This window comes from Myxine glutinosa, chromosome 9 (assembly GCF_964187855.1).
Source record: "Myxine glutinosa chromosome 9, kmMyxGlut1.1, whole genome shotgun sequence".
Classification (NCBI taxonomy): Eukaryota; Metazoa; Chordata; class Myxini; order Myxiniformes; family Myxinidae; genus Myxine; species Myxine glutinosa.
Genome location: NC_136269.1, coordinates 124,400,178 through 124,415,463, shown reverse-complemented (window position 1 = coordinate 124,415,463; position 15,286 = coordinate 124,400,178). Strand labels below are relative to the sequence as shown.

The following is a 15,286-nucleotide window of genomic DNA, read 5'->3' as shown; positions in this document are numbered from 1 at the left end:
TGTGGGAGTTTGTTCCACAGGCGGGAGAAAAGAGGAATGAAAGAGTGAAGGTGAGCAGAGAGCCGAGATTTCGGCAGTTTAACCATCAGAGGGTTGCTGGCAGATCTTGTGCGACCTGTAGGAATATTTGGGGGACAGAGCACAGGGAGAGCTGGGGGAGCAAGGCCGGAGAGGAGTCGGTAGAAGACAGAAAAGCCACCTACCTGCCTGCGGTGAGTGAGTGAAAGGCCCTCAGAGATAGCTTCATCGCGGGAGATTCCAATAATTCTGAAAGCTTTGGTTTCAACAGCGTGAAGCCGAGCCAGGTGTGAGGCAGGAGCACCAGCCCATAGGGGAGAACAGTATTCCATTGAGCTGCGGATGAAAGCCTTGTATGTGGTGAGGAGCTCAGGTGTGCCGAGGAACGACTTCGCACGACGGAGGATGCCCAGTCGGCGACTGGCTTTGGAGGCCAGCTTGGAAATGTGGTTTTCCCAAGAAAGATCATGGCAGATAGTGAGACCCAAAAGCTTGAGTGACAGAACTTCTTGGAGAGGATTGTTGAGAAAGTAGATGGGAGGGTTGTCCAGTCGATCTTTTCGGAGAGACATACTAAGAGAGTGAGATTTGTCAGGATTGAAAGACATGTTCCACTTGTTTGACCAGTCTGTGATTTTGTCCAGGTCTTCAGAGAGTGAGGAGGCTGCAGACTGCCGATCTGAGGGAAGAGGAATGGAGCGGCAGAGAGTGGAGTCATCAGCAAAGAGATAGAGAGGATTTTCCAGAGAGTCGGAGAGATCATTGATAAAGACCAGAAAAAGCACAGGGCCCAGCACACTTCCTTGGGGAACTCCAGCCTGAACAGGAAGGGGAGATGAGAGAAATCCATTCAGGGCCACACGTTGACTACGACCAGAGAGGAAGTCCGCAAGCCATGCATGGAGATTTCCATGGATACCATAGGAGGAGAGTTTGGTGAGCAGAGCTGGGTGCCAGACCGTATCAAAGGCCCGTGATATGTCAAGGGAGACAGCTCTGATTTCCTGTTTGGCATTGAGGACCTCCATCCATTGTTGAGACAGCAGAAGCAGCATGTCCAGAGTAGAGTGACCTGGTCTGAAACCAAATTGATGATCAGAGATCAAGCCATTGGAGAAGAGGAAAAATTTCATATCCGAAGCAATGATGGATTCCATGACTTTGCTGATAATTGGGAGCAGGCTGATTGGTCTGTAGTTGCAAGGATCTGTTTTTGCACCTTTTTTGTGTAAAGCGGTAATGTTAGCTGATTTCCAGGATGCTGGCAGATGACCTTGAGCAAAAGATAGGGTGAAAAGAACAGAGAGAGGGTGAGATAGAGTGGCAGAGCAGGATTTTAGGACCCGTGGGCTGATGCCGTCTGGTCCAGTTGCAGAATCAGAGTCGAGGTTTGACAAAAACTCCTCCACCTTGTCAGGAGAGAAGGACACAGAGTCCAGGAGCAGTTGGGTTCGACTGGGAAAGGTGGGAACAGAGAGAGATGGGTTTGGGACTAAGGATTTCGAGGCGAAAACAGAGTTGAGGCATTCGGCTTTGTCACGTGCGATGTCAACTGTGTGGCCATTTGAGGTAAGGGAGGGGATGGAGGGGGAACAAACACCAGAAACGGATTTGACCAGACGCCACCAGGATTTGGAGGAAGGAGACAGGTTTGAGAGTTCATTCTTGAGTGAGGAGAGATAGTGCTTCCTGGCACTCCTGAGGGTAGACACACACTTGTTCCGAGCTTGGTGGAAGGAACTGAGATTTCCTTCAGTTGGATTAGCCTTCCAAGAGGCAAAGGCAAGTTGTTTCAGGGCAACTGCCTCACCACAAGATTCAGTGTACCATGGACGGGAGGAAGGGTAAGACAATTGAAGGCGAGATGGGATAAATCTGTGCATGAGAGAGATCAGTTTGCTTTGGAAGAATTCCCAGGAAGAATTGATGTCAGAGGCAGTGGAGATGGGAGCCCAATCCAGACGATTGATGGCTGCTTGAAGACCGTCCCAGTCGGCCTGAGTGAAATGCCAGACTCGTCGACGCTGAGGAGGCTCTCTGAGAATGGCCAGAGAGATGTCCACTTTGACAAGCACATGATCAGAAGAACCGATTGGAGCAGAAGAAGAGCAGCAGACATTAGCAGGGAAGTTTGTCATAACCAAGTCTAGAAGAGAAGATACTCCATTGGCTGAGATCCGGGTCGGGAAATTGACAGATTGTGTCAATCCCAGTGAGTCACAGAAGTCCTTTGCTGAGGTGCCATGACTGGTGAGAGAGGAACCCACACCCAACCAGGTGGCATGATGACAGTTGAAGTCACCACATATGAGGAAGAGAGAGTTGGGATGAGTGGATAGAAGTTGGTCCATGTTGTCAGACATTGAAATGTAGATGGAGTCATCACTGTTTGGGGGACGGTACAGAACACATATGAACAAAAGGTGGGAGCGGAGAGGAAGCCGTAACCAGAGGTACTCCTGCGGGTGAGGAGGAAAGAGAGCAGTGCAAGGAGAGTGAGGAAGAGAGTTTTTGACAAAGATAGCCACCCCACCACCAGGCCGAGGCTCAGGTCTATCATACCGGAGGAGGGAGTAACCAGGAAGAGATATTAAGGAATCAGAGACATCTTGAAGGAGGAAAGTCTCTGTTAAGCAGATCAAGTCTGGATTGTCAGAAGCAACCTGTATGGAGAGATCAGTCAGGTTTGAGCGAAGGCCCCGGATGTTTGAGGTCCATACCGTTAATGAAGAGAGAGGGGGAGCATCGGGTACAGGACAGGGGAGGGGAGGAGTACGGTAAGATGAAGGATGAGAGGGGGAGGTTGGGAGAGCAGTTGATAGTGTTTCAGATGTTGCAGAAGAGTTCCAAGAAAGGGAAGGATGAGGAGGATGAAAGGTTTGATGGTGAAGGGATGCGGCACAGTGAGGGGTTGTTTGAGGGGGGGCAGAGGAAAGTAGAAGGTTTGGGGGGGTGGAGGTATGAGATAGAAGGGAGACGAAGTGGGGAGGAGGCAGCTTGGAGGAGGAGGGGGGAGGAGAGAGAATTGGAGAGGAATGGTATGGGGGGAGAATTGAATGGGAGGGATTGGGGGGGAGTTTTGAAGGGGAGGAGTGAGGGGGGAGTTTAGGAGGGGAGGGGCAAGGGGGGAGTTTTGGAGGGAAGGGGCAAGGGGGGAGATCAGGAGTGGAGGGGCAAGGGGGTGGATTAGGAGGGGAGGGGCAAAGGGGGAGTTTAGGAGGGGAAGGGCAAGGGGGGAGTTCAGGAGTGGAGGGGCAAGGGGGGAGTTTAAGAGTGGAGGGGCAAGGGGGAAGTTTCGGAGTGTAGGTGCAAGGGGGGGGATTTGGATGGGAGGGGCAAGAGGGGAGTTTAGAAAGTGGATGATTAAATGAAAGACGAACATTGATAACAAATTGGGTTTGTTGTGATTTTCAAGTTAGCAATCCGATTCAGAATGATGGAGGAGGGATGGAATGAATGTGAATTTAGACCATGTAGTGAGGGAGACGTATAAGATATTGAATTTCTTTTTTTTGAAGTGGAATGAGTTGGAGAGGAAATTGAGAAAAGCCTTTTAAATAGGAAGAAAAACAGCGTGTTGTAATATACCACTGAATAAAACACAGAAGGGGAAAGGTTAAACATATTTAAATAATATTTAAACAGAACTATGAACAATCTTATATGCACAAAAATACCAACGGGGGGAGAGCCGAGAGGGACCACCACGAGTCACGTGAACAGGGCAAACGGTGGATGGCAAGGAGATAATGGGGGTGGGGCGAACAGCACACCTGGACAGAAAATACAGGATGAGACAACAGTACACGTGGAGAAAAGAAAATAAATGTTTTTGTTTTTTTTGTTTTTTTTTGGGGGGGGGGGGGGGATTTAGAACGTTAGACAGTATTATGTTCGGGGTAGAAGGGAAAAAACCAAGAGCCAAGCAAAACACGATTAAGTTAACAAAACACCGACCGTATAACTACGAGCCAGGAAAATGCTTTGGCAGAACAGACATCTGTATGGAACATGGTGCAGACATACACACATACATACAAACACACATAAATACAGCACATATACAGTGCATTCAGAAAGTATTCAGACCCCTTCCCTTTTTTCACATTTTGTTATGTTGCAGCCTTATGCTGAAATCGTTTAAATTCATTTTTTCCCTCATCAATCTACACTCAATACCCCATAATGACAACGAGAAAACAGGAATTTAGAAAGTTTTGCAAATTTATTAAAAAGAAAAAACTGAAATATCACATTGACATAAGTATTCAGACCCTTAACTCAGTACTTAGTTGAAGCACCTTTGGCAGCGATTACAGCCTCGAGTCTTCTTGGGTATGACGCGACAAACTTTGCACACCTGGATTTGGGGATTTTCTGCCATTCTTCTCTGCAGATCCTCTCAAGCTCTGTCAGGTTGGATGGGGACCGTCAGTGGACAGCCATTTTCAGGTCTCTCCAGAGATGTTCGATTGGGTTCAAGTCAGGGCTCTGGCTGGGCCACTCAAGGACCTTCACAGAGTTGTCCCTAAGCCACTCCTGCGTTGTCTTGGCTGTGTGCTTTGGGTCATTGTCCTGTTGGAAGGTGAACCTTCGGCCCAGTCTGAGGTCCTGAGCGCTCTGTTTCAGGTTTTCATTAAGGATATCTCTGTACTTTGCTCCGTTCATTGTTCCCTCAACCCTGACCAGTCCCCCAATCCCTGCTGCTGAAAAACACCCCCACAGCATGATGCTGCCACCACCATGCTTCACCGTTGGGATGGTATTGGGCAGGTGATGAGCGGTGCCTGGTTTCCTCCAGACATGACGCTTAGAATTGAGGCCAAACAGTTAAATCTTGGTTTCATCAGACCACAGAATCTTGTTTCTCACAGTCTGAGAGTCCTTTAGGTGCTTTTTTGCAAACTCCAAGTGGGCTTTCATGTGTCTTTCACTGAGGACAGGCTTCCGTCTGGACACTCTGCCATAAAGCCCAGATCGGTGGAGTGTTGCAGTGATGGTTGTCCTTCTGGAAGTTTCTCCCATCTCCACACAGGATCTCTGGAGCTCAGCCAGAGTGACCATCGGGTTCTTGGTCACCTCTCTTACCAAGGCCCTTCTCCCCCGATTGCTCAGTTTGGCCGGGGGCCCAGCTCTAGGAAGAGTCCTGGTTGTTCCAAACTTCTCCCATTTAGGAATAATGGAGGCCACTGTGCTCTTGGGAACCTTCAATGCAGCAGAGATTTTTTTGTAGGCTTCCCCAGATCTGTGCCTTGACACAATCCTGTCTCTGAGCTCTGCAGGCAGTTCCTTCGACCTCATGGCTTGGTTTTGCTCTGATATGCATTGTCACCTGTGAGACCTTATATAGACAGGTGTGCGCCTTTCCAAATCATGTCCAATCAATGGAATTTACCACAGGTGGACTCCAATAAAGGTGTAGAAACATCTCAAAGATGATCAAGAGAAATGGGAGGCACCTGAGCTAAATTTCAAGTGTCATAGCAAAGGGTATGAATACTTATGTAAATGTGATATTTCAGTTTTTTCTTTTTAATAAATTTGCAAAACTTTCTAAAATCCTGTTTTCTCTTTGTCATTATGGGGTATTGAGTGTAGATTGATGAGGGAAAAAATGAATTTAAACGATTTCAGCATAAGGCTGCAACATAACAAAATGTGAAAAAGGTGAAGGGGTCTGAATACTTTCTGAATGCACTTTATACATACAGTACATACAGACATACACAAAAACATACATATATACATACATACAGTACATACATACACACATACATAAATACAGTACATATATACATACAGTACATACATACAATACTTCACAGAGTGTTCACAGTAGACTGTGCAGACATACATACATATATACATACATACATACATACATATATACATACATACATACATACACACAAACATACATACATACATACATACACACACATAAATACAGTACATACATACATACACACACATATACATACATTAACATATATAAATATTTGTCACCAGTCATTGGATGCAACAACCAATCCGTTTTCACCGAATCAATTATCCCCAGCTGCAGCTAGGACTATTTATTTAATTACACACCTGCCCTTGCAGCCAAAGAAAGGTAGACTCAATGGTGCACGTTTCGGTCTTTGCTATCTCTGATGACTCGCCAGTAAGTGATGCAACCATCCCGTGGCTGATGGGGCCGGGCATGTACCATCTGGTTCCTGTTTGTGTGTGCGCTGTTGTGAGATGGGATTGTACCCTGTGTTGTCTACACAAGTCAGGGTGTCTTGTCTCTTCATTCTCCTCCGTCGAATTGGGCAGGAACCAAGCGAGAGAGAAGCATTTCACCGTCAATGCCGCAACACACCTTTCCAATCCTCTCCCTCTGCACCCTGGGTAAGAGAAAGAAGCTCTGCCCTCCAGCATTGCGACTGGGCAAGATGGCGGGAAATGAACCACACTGCTTGATGTCCAGGGTGGTGACTAGGTCAGGGTCGGCTCTTGATTGATTGGGTCGCGACACTGAAGCTAGGCGTGGGGTGGCCCCTGATTTGTGCCTTGGAGGCAGGGCAGACATGGATGCCTTGGAGGCAGAGCAGACATGGATGCATTGGAGGCAGAGCAGACATGGATGCATTGGAGGCAGGGCAGACATGGATGCATTGGAGGCAGGCCAGACATGGATGCCTTGGAGGCAGGGCAGACATGGATGCCTTGGAGGCAGGGCAGACATGGATGCCTTGGAGGCAGGGCAGACATGGATGCCTTGGAGGCAGGGCAGACATGGATGCATTGGAGGCAGGGCAGACATGGATGTATTGGAGGCAGGGCAGACATGGATGCCTTGGAGGCAGGGCAGACATGGATGCCTTGGAGACAGGGCAGACATGGATGCCTTGGAGGCAGGGCAGACATGGATGCCTTGGAGGCAGGGCAGACATGGATGCCTTGGAGGCAGGGCAGACATGGATGCCTTGGAGGCAGGGCAGACATGGATGCCTTGGAGGCAGGCCAGACATGGATGCCTTGGAGGCAGGGCAGACATGGATGCCTTGGAGGCAGGCCAGACATGGATGCCATGGAGACCGGGAGAGTGGATAAGGGGAGCGCTCTCACTGCTGCGTCAGAGGACAGAGGAGAGTGAGCGTCTCTGAGAGGGACGCTCTTCAATCGGCTCCACGGCTGGTGAAGTCCATAGCATGTTACTGTGCGGGCTGCTGCTACTGTAGAGATATTGGACCTCCTTCCTGTGCTAATTTGGAATCACATCCGGTCTGTGTGAAGGCTCATCGTGTATGTGGTGCCCTCGGAGATGTTGGGGGCATAAAATTTAGCACAAGCTGCAAGGGAATAAACAAGTGGGTAGGAAGAGAGGTGGAGAAGGGGAAGAATCTCAATGTGATAATAATCCTTGGAGGTCTCGGCACTTTATTTGAAGAAGGAGAAGAAGAAAGCAAAGAAACACTAAAACCAGCAAGTAAGATTAGGGTTGGGTTAGGATTGATGGGGATAATAAATATCATGAGTCAAGATGGAGGATGACATGTGGTGGTAGTACACTGCCTGCTCTGAAGATTTAATAAATTGTTTACTAATTTCCATAAGGCCTGCATGTCTGCCTGTCATCCTTCCCGTGCAAACCGTTCCGGCTCAATTAAGTATTCCTGGAGGAGAATTAAATTTGGGAAGCAACCTCAATAAACTACTGACTTGCTTTTGAGCTCGTATGGGATGCTAAACACATTTTGCGCTCAGGGGTGTTTTGCGACCAAATTGACTTAAGGAAGGTCAATCGTGGAGTAAATCCCCGGCATGCTCAGTCTGGAAGGGAGATGCGGTTGACCTCCTGGAAAGTTGACCTCCGACTGACCTGGAAAGGATCAGATGCTGGTTTCACATTTGGAACAGGTCGTTCAATCTAAGCAAACGTCACATTTTAATCCTGTCTCTCCGGAAGAATCTCTCCGAAATTTCTGGGTAAACTGCCAAAATCAAGACTCTCTTTTCACCTTCACTCTCTTCAATCCCACTCCTCCCTCCAGGTCTTTAAAACAGCTGTTCACCACCATCTCTTATCTTCCCCCATCCAAAACCTTGATCTTTTCTACCCCCGTTAATTCACCCCAGATACACTTTTTTTGAAATTCCAACTTCTTTCCTGGAAGTCCCAGCTGTGTCCATGTATTTTATACCTCCCCCCCCCCCCCCCCCCACTTCCCACACCTCCTCCCCCCAAGCCCTCTCCCTCCCACAGATCTCCCGATGTCCCTGCTCTCAAATGTTGTACTTGTGTGCGTCCCTCTCTCTCCCCATCTTGTCTCCCGCTCCCTTTATTTCGTCTCACGTGTCCGTTTGTTTTTTTGTCATTAATGTTAGCTTTTACACGAGCCTCGATCTTGTATACAAAAAATAAAAAACATCTTCAAACGAACCCACCTATCTTTACAAATACCTGTTCATAATATGACATTCAATTTAAATTATGTTGTTCCTCGATCATAAACTCATGTTTGTAGACAGACGGAAGTGACCGATTGTTTAACCTCACTTTTCACTTTGCGTGCGTGGTGTAATACAAATGATAGCGAACGAATATAAGGTTTTCTTCTTCAAAATAGTGATACATGTATAGATGTTGAACTTGGTCTTGGGAAACACCTGCAACTATCAAAGTAAGTTGTTAAATCCAGTGCACAGGAAGTGAGTCAGTATATGAAAGCCAAAGGTTTGAAGGTAATATCTCGATTTTCATGTCATCATAGCACATGTGGAGGTGGAATACCACGAGTGTGTCACTTGCTGTAATCCCAGATAGGTTTTTATGTTATTTTGGATGCTTGTTGCAAATGGTCTGTTCGCCGACGAGATTTGCTCACCATTTTGTAATTGTGATGTGGCAGAAAAACCTAATCTGTTTCAAACATGTCAGATCATTCAGTGGTCTCTTTTTTTTTCTTTCTTTTTTTGTATACTGAATCGAGGCTCGTGAAAGAGCTAACATTTATTTCACAAACAAATCAACCAGACAAACAAAATATACAAAAAGAGGGAGCGGAAGACAAGATGGGGAGAGAAGGGGAAGCACACAACCACAACATTTGAGAGCAGGGAGAAGTGTGGGAGGGAGAGGGCTTGGGGGCAGGAGGCGTGGGAAGGGGGGGTGGGGGGGGGAGAGGTATAAAACACAAGGGGACCGAAATTAGTGGGGGTAGAAAATATCAAGGTTTTGGATGGGGGAGGATAAGAGATGGTGGTGAACAGCTGTTTTAAAGACCTGGAGGGTGGAGTGGGATTGAAGAGAGTGAGGGAGTTTGTTCCAGAGGCGGGAGAAAAGAGGAATGAAGGAGTGAAGGTGAGCAGAAAGTCTTGATTTTGGCAGTTTAAGCATAAGAGGGTTGCAGGCAGATCTTGTGCGACCTGTCGGAATATTTGGGGGACAGAGCACAGAGAGAGCTGGAGCAGCAAGGCCGGAGAGGAGTCGGTAGAAGACGGAAACACCACCAACCTGCCTGCGGTGAGTGAGTGAGAGGCCCTTGGAGTTAGCTTCATCGCGGGAGATTCCAATGATTCTGAAAGCTTTGGTTTCAACAGCGTGAAGACGAGCGAGGTGTGAGGCAGGAGCACCAGCCCAGAGGGGAGAGCAGTATTCCATAGAGCTGCGGATGAAAGCCTTGTATGTGGTGAGGAGCTCAGGTGTGCCAAGGAAGGACTTCGCACGACGGAGGATGCCCAGTCGGCGACTGGCTTTGGAGGCCAGCTTGGAAATGTGGTTTTCCCAGGAAAGATCATGGCAGATAGTGAGACCCAAAAGCTTGAGTGACAGAACTTCTTGGAGAGGATTATTCAGAAAGTGGATGGGAGGGTTGTCCAGTCGGTCTTTTTGGAGAGGCCGAAGTTGATTCTGCTGCCGAAGCCTCTGCTACCTCTGCTGCCGAAGTTGATTCTTTGTTTGTTACCTTCGCCACCGAAGGTGGATGGTGGTTATGTTTTCACCCCTGTCTGTCTGTTTATCTGTTTGTTTGTGAACAAGATATCTCAAAAAGTTATGGACCGATTCGGAAGAAATTTGGCAGAGATGTAGCGTATGTGACAAGGACGAAATGATTAGATTTTGGTGAAGAGCCGGATTCGGATCCGGCTAGTAGAAATTTTTAAATGATTCTTCACCATTGGGAGATGGGGCCAAAAACGATACATCGCAGGATATGTCAAAAAGTTGGGGACGGATTTGGACGAAATTTGGCAGAGATGTAGCGTATGTGACAAGGACGAAATGATTAGATTTTGGTGAAGATCCGGATTCGGATCCGGCTAGTAGAAATTTTTAAATGATTCTTCACCATTGGGAGATGGGGCCAAAAACGATACATAGCAGGATATGTCAAAAAGTTGGGGACGGATTTGGACGAAACTTGGTGGAGCAGTTGGGTGTGTGACAAGGAGAAATAGATTCGATTTTGGTGAAGATCTGAATATGGATTCGGATACGATAATTATTTAATTTTAATTATTTAATATTAACCATTGAGAGATCGGGCGAAAAGCGATACATAACATAGTTTTAAAAAGTTATGGACGAGTTATGACTAAACTAGGTGGATGAGTTAGTTAGGTGACAAGAACAAGTCGATTAGATTCTGGTTCAGGTCGGAATCCAGATCCGGCCTCAGTGGGATACAAAACAGAAACTGTGCAGCCTGGCGGAGGTATCCGCTCTACCGAGTGCCCTTCTAGTATTCTATATTAATTTGGGTTCATTCTCTTATGATATTGTTCGAGTACTCGAGAAGAATCACAAGTGATACGAAAGTCACAAAGACATTGGTGCACTGAACTGTGCCTTTGGACAAGAGAAGTTTATTTCTCGGCCTTACGCATTAGCACCATCCATCCCAAAAACCTTTAACTGACTAGGAAACTTCCCTGTGAGGTTTTGGTTTTTGGTCTGTAAACCACGTATGTTTGGAGGCCAACTGTAAACCATGTATGTTTGGAGGCCAACTGTAAACCATGTATGTAACTAGAGCGTCACTCGGTAGAGCGCATACCTCCGGCAGGCTGAACATCTTGCATTTTGTATTCACTGATGGGCCGTATGTATCTGCATCCGTACCTGAACCAAAATCTAACCAATTTGTCCTTGTCACACACCCAACCTGTCCATCAAATTGTCGAATCTGTCCATAACCTTCATTTTTAAAAGATGTTGGGGTTTGGGAGAGGCCCAGATCCCCTGAAATGCGATATGAACTGACCCCCCCCCAATCCCTACCATCTTCAAACTGAGACCAAACTCAAATCTACATATGGTGTTTGATTCTGGGAAGGAGGAGACCAAAATGGAGGTTTTCATTCAATAACTTTACGTACAGAATTTTGGAACATAAATTCTGTGATAAATTGGAAGTTTTGTTGAGCTGGTACATTTTATTTAATACCTTCAATATCCCATGGTATTTTCCGAACGAGATTAAGGTTTAGGGTGCCATGTACCTAATGATGGGTGATGGTAAGCAGCGCCAATAATGGAAGATTTCTGTTTTGTTCCTCCGTAAGTAGCACATTTTTTTCTTTTATTGGGAATAAATTTTCTTCACTTCCGGGATTTGTGTCAGGAAATTCAGAATATGAAGGAAAGTAAGACACAGAATTCAGGAAACTCTCCACATGCACTGTGGTCTATGTCCTGGGAAAATGGAAATACATAGTAACTTCATGAATGATAATATGAGGCCCTGCAGAGACTGGTAAAGTGTGATTCAACGACGACGGGTCTGATGCTTGAAGCACCCTCCAGATTCTCTCACACGTCTCCTAAACCAGTGACAAAGGTACTGAATAGGGACAAATCCAGTTATATGAGGAATGGGTCAGATGGTTCCTAAGTGCACAGTGGGATCAACTTTCCTGAAAAAGTGACTTGGAACATTAGTTATCTAGCTTTCGTTATGACCTTCTTTTGCTGTCGGGATTATGGACTCCATATTGCTAAGGTTTTGGTGTTTTACTCGAATATACAACAAAACCTTCAACAGAGCAAGCAAGGGAATAACTGACAAGGAAAAGAGGAAAGCGAGGAGGAAAGAAGTGAGTAAGGTAGGGTTAATGGAGGTAGAAGATATCGCAGGTAGAGATGATATGAGGTGGTGGTGTTCCGTAAACTTGAGCGCTGAAGAGAAGCCTGGGATTGAACCGCCTCTGGAAGGCAGTTCTACAAATGGAAGAAAAGAGGAGGAAAAGAGTTGAGGTTGGTGGTTAAGTCTGGAGTTTGGGACTTTAACCAAGGAGGAAGATGCTGGGGAAGGAAAGTGTCCTGGAAGAGCTGTTGAAGGGTTGAAAGAGCATAGGGAGCTAACCGGAGAAGTGGTAAATTTAATCTTGTGCTTTGTGCTTTGGCCTTACCATGGGAGAAGATTAGATTCCAAAGAATATAAGAGAGACAAATGTGATGCTGGGGCACCAGCCCATAGGAGACAGTAATACTCCATTGTGGTTTCACAAAACGCCTTGTAGGTTTGGAGTAGTTTTGATTTTCCAAGGAATTATTTGGAATGACGGAAGAAGATGCCCACTCTGTGGCTGGCTTTGGAGGCCAGCTTTACTATATGGTTATCCCAGAAGAGGTAAGTGCGACCTGGAAGTTCAAGAGAACTGGCGAACCTCTTCACATGGAAATGAATACGTGGTGTCTTGTGATTGCGGAATCATTGGAAGAGCGGGTTTCCCAACAAACCAGAGGATCTTCAACCTAAATACTGGGAAAACGGTGTTGCCTTCAGTGATGTTAACAAGTCTGCATGTCGAACCTGTTTCCTAAAATTATTTTGCATGTTACGTAAAACGTGTGAACAGAGTCAAGATTGTACCGTTGTACCGTCATTGTTATAACAGGGATTATTACCTCCGCCAACGAAGGTGGAAGGTTGACGAAGTTGGAGGGAAGTTATTTTTCACCTCTGTCTGTTTTTCTATCTGTGAGCGGGATATCTCAAACAGTTAGGGATGCATTTTGACCAAACTTTGTGGACAGGTTGGATGTATTACAAGGATGAATTGATTCGACTTTGGTGAAGATCTGGATCCGTTATCCGGAGTTATTTTAAGTTCAAAAAAAAAAGATTCTTCACCATTGAGAGATTGGGCCAAAAGTGATATGTAGCGTGGTATCTCAAAACGTTTTTTTTTTTTTTTTTTTTTTTTTGTATACAAGATCGAGGCTCGTGAAAGAGCGAACATTAATCACACAGAAAGACAAACAGACACACAAAACAAATAACATCGGGAGCGGTAGACAAGATGGGGAGAGAGGGGGAAGGACACAAACACAACATTTGAGAGCAGGGACCGAGAGACATGGAGACATCGAGAGAACTGTGGGAGGGAGAGGGCTTTGGGGGGGAGGCATGGGAAGGGGGGGGGGGGTGGGAGAGGTCTAAAACATATGGACACTGCCAAGACTTCCAGGAAAGAAGTTGGAATTTCAAACAAGGTGGATCTGGGGTGAATTAGTGGGGGTAGAAAAGATCAAGGTTTTGGATGGGGGAAGATAAGAGATGGTGGTGAACAGCTGTTTTGAAGACCTGGAGGGAGGAGTGTGATTGAAGTGAGTGTGGGAGTTTGTTCCAGAGGCGGGAGAAAAGAGGAATGAAAGAGTGAAGGTGAGCAGAGAGCCGAGATTTCGGCAGTTTAACCATCAGAGGGTGGCTGGCAGATCTTGTGCGACCTGTAGGAATATTTGGGGGACAGAGCACAGAGACAGCTGGGGGAGCAAGGCCGGAGAGGAGTCGGTAGAAGACAGAAAGACCACCTACCTGCCTGCGGTGAGTGAGTGAAAGGCCCTCAGAGATAGCTTCATCGCGGGAGATTCCAATGATTCTGAAAGCTTTGGATTCAACAGCGTGAAGCCGAGCCAGGTGTGAGGCAGGAGCACCAGCCCATAGGGGAGAACAGTATTCCATTGAGCTGCGGATGAAAGCCTTGTATGTGGTGAGGAGCTCAGGTGTGCCTAGGAAGGACTTCGCACGACGGAGGATGCCCAGTCGGCGACTGGCTTTGGAGGCCAGCTTGGAAATGTGGTTTTCCCAAGAAAGATCATGGCAGATGGTGAGACCCAAAAGCTTGAGCGACAGAACTTCTTGGAGAGGATTGTTGAGAAAGTAGATGGGAGGGTTGTCCAGTCGATCTTTTCGGAGAGACATAGTAAGAGTGTGAGATTTGTCAGGATTGAAAGACATGTTCCACATGTTTGACCAGTCTGTGATTTTGTCCAGGTCTTCAGAGAGTGAGGAGGCTGCAGACCTGCAGAAGGTACGTTGTGGACGGATTATGACAAAACTTGGTGGATGAGTTAGGTAGGTGCCAAGAACAAGCCGATTCGATTTTGGTTCAGGTTCGGATGCAGATCAGTGGATACAAGATGTAAATTATTCAGCCTTGCGGAAGTATGCGCTCTACCGAATTCCGTTGTAGTTCCATTAGAATTGTTTGAGTATTTTTGCAAACATTAAAATGGAACGAATAAATGTACAACGACTACGTTTCCTGAAATCTATCAACAGTAACAGTCATTGCCAGTTTTGCTTGATACCACACGGTGCTTTTCAAATGGCTGCTATTCCCAGGGCCGAGTGTTGCACTGTCGTCACCTCACACCCCTCACCATCCTTTGGCAGTTTCTGCCAAATATTCCACCATCCTTGTGCCACTTGCTTCCATTCATAAAGATTATCTCCTCGTGGGGAAAGGCTGTTAAGGGAACTTAATTAAGAACAAAGGAGGTGAGAGAAAAAGAAAAAGAAATAAAACCACATACCTGTGAGCACACCAAAACTATATTGGGCAGCTAAAACCAAAAATAAAAGCAATGTTAAACAGATGGGATGTACTGTCAGCTGGTAGTGGGTGTCTCCTGTGAAGTGTGACGAAAATAGTCTGATTGGCTGAAAGTTGAGGGACGTGTAACTCAGATGGAAGGAGATGAGTGATGTTATGTAAATTAGCTGGTGTGTGTGTGTGTGTGTGTGTGTGTGTGTGTGTGTGTGTGTGTGTGTGTGTGTGTGTGTGTGTTTTTGGGTCTGTCTGTCCGGGCCGTAACGTTTTTTTTTTTTACATTTGAGCTATTTTCATCAAATTTTCAACAAAGCTTAATTATGATAATATGGAGAAGCCAAATTAATGATCTCGTCAAAAGGTCAAAAGGTTAAAGGTCAGCATCACCTAAAATCATCAATTTTCATCCAACTGACCTGAAATCTAAAATTACCATTTGAGT

At 46.3% G+C, this 15,286-nt stretch overlaps 1 protein-coding gene across 2 annotated transcripts in view; it reads right to left on the bottom strand.

The window, feature by feature from the left end:
- The window catches only part of LOC137434649 (cell surface glycoprotein MUC18-like), a 128,450-nt gene that overhangs the window by 18,526 nt on the left and 94,638 nt on the right, over nucleotides 1–15,286 (bottom strand). The window lies entirely within an intron of this gene.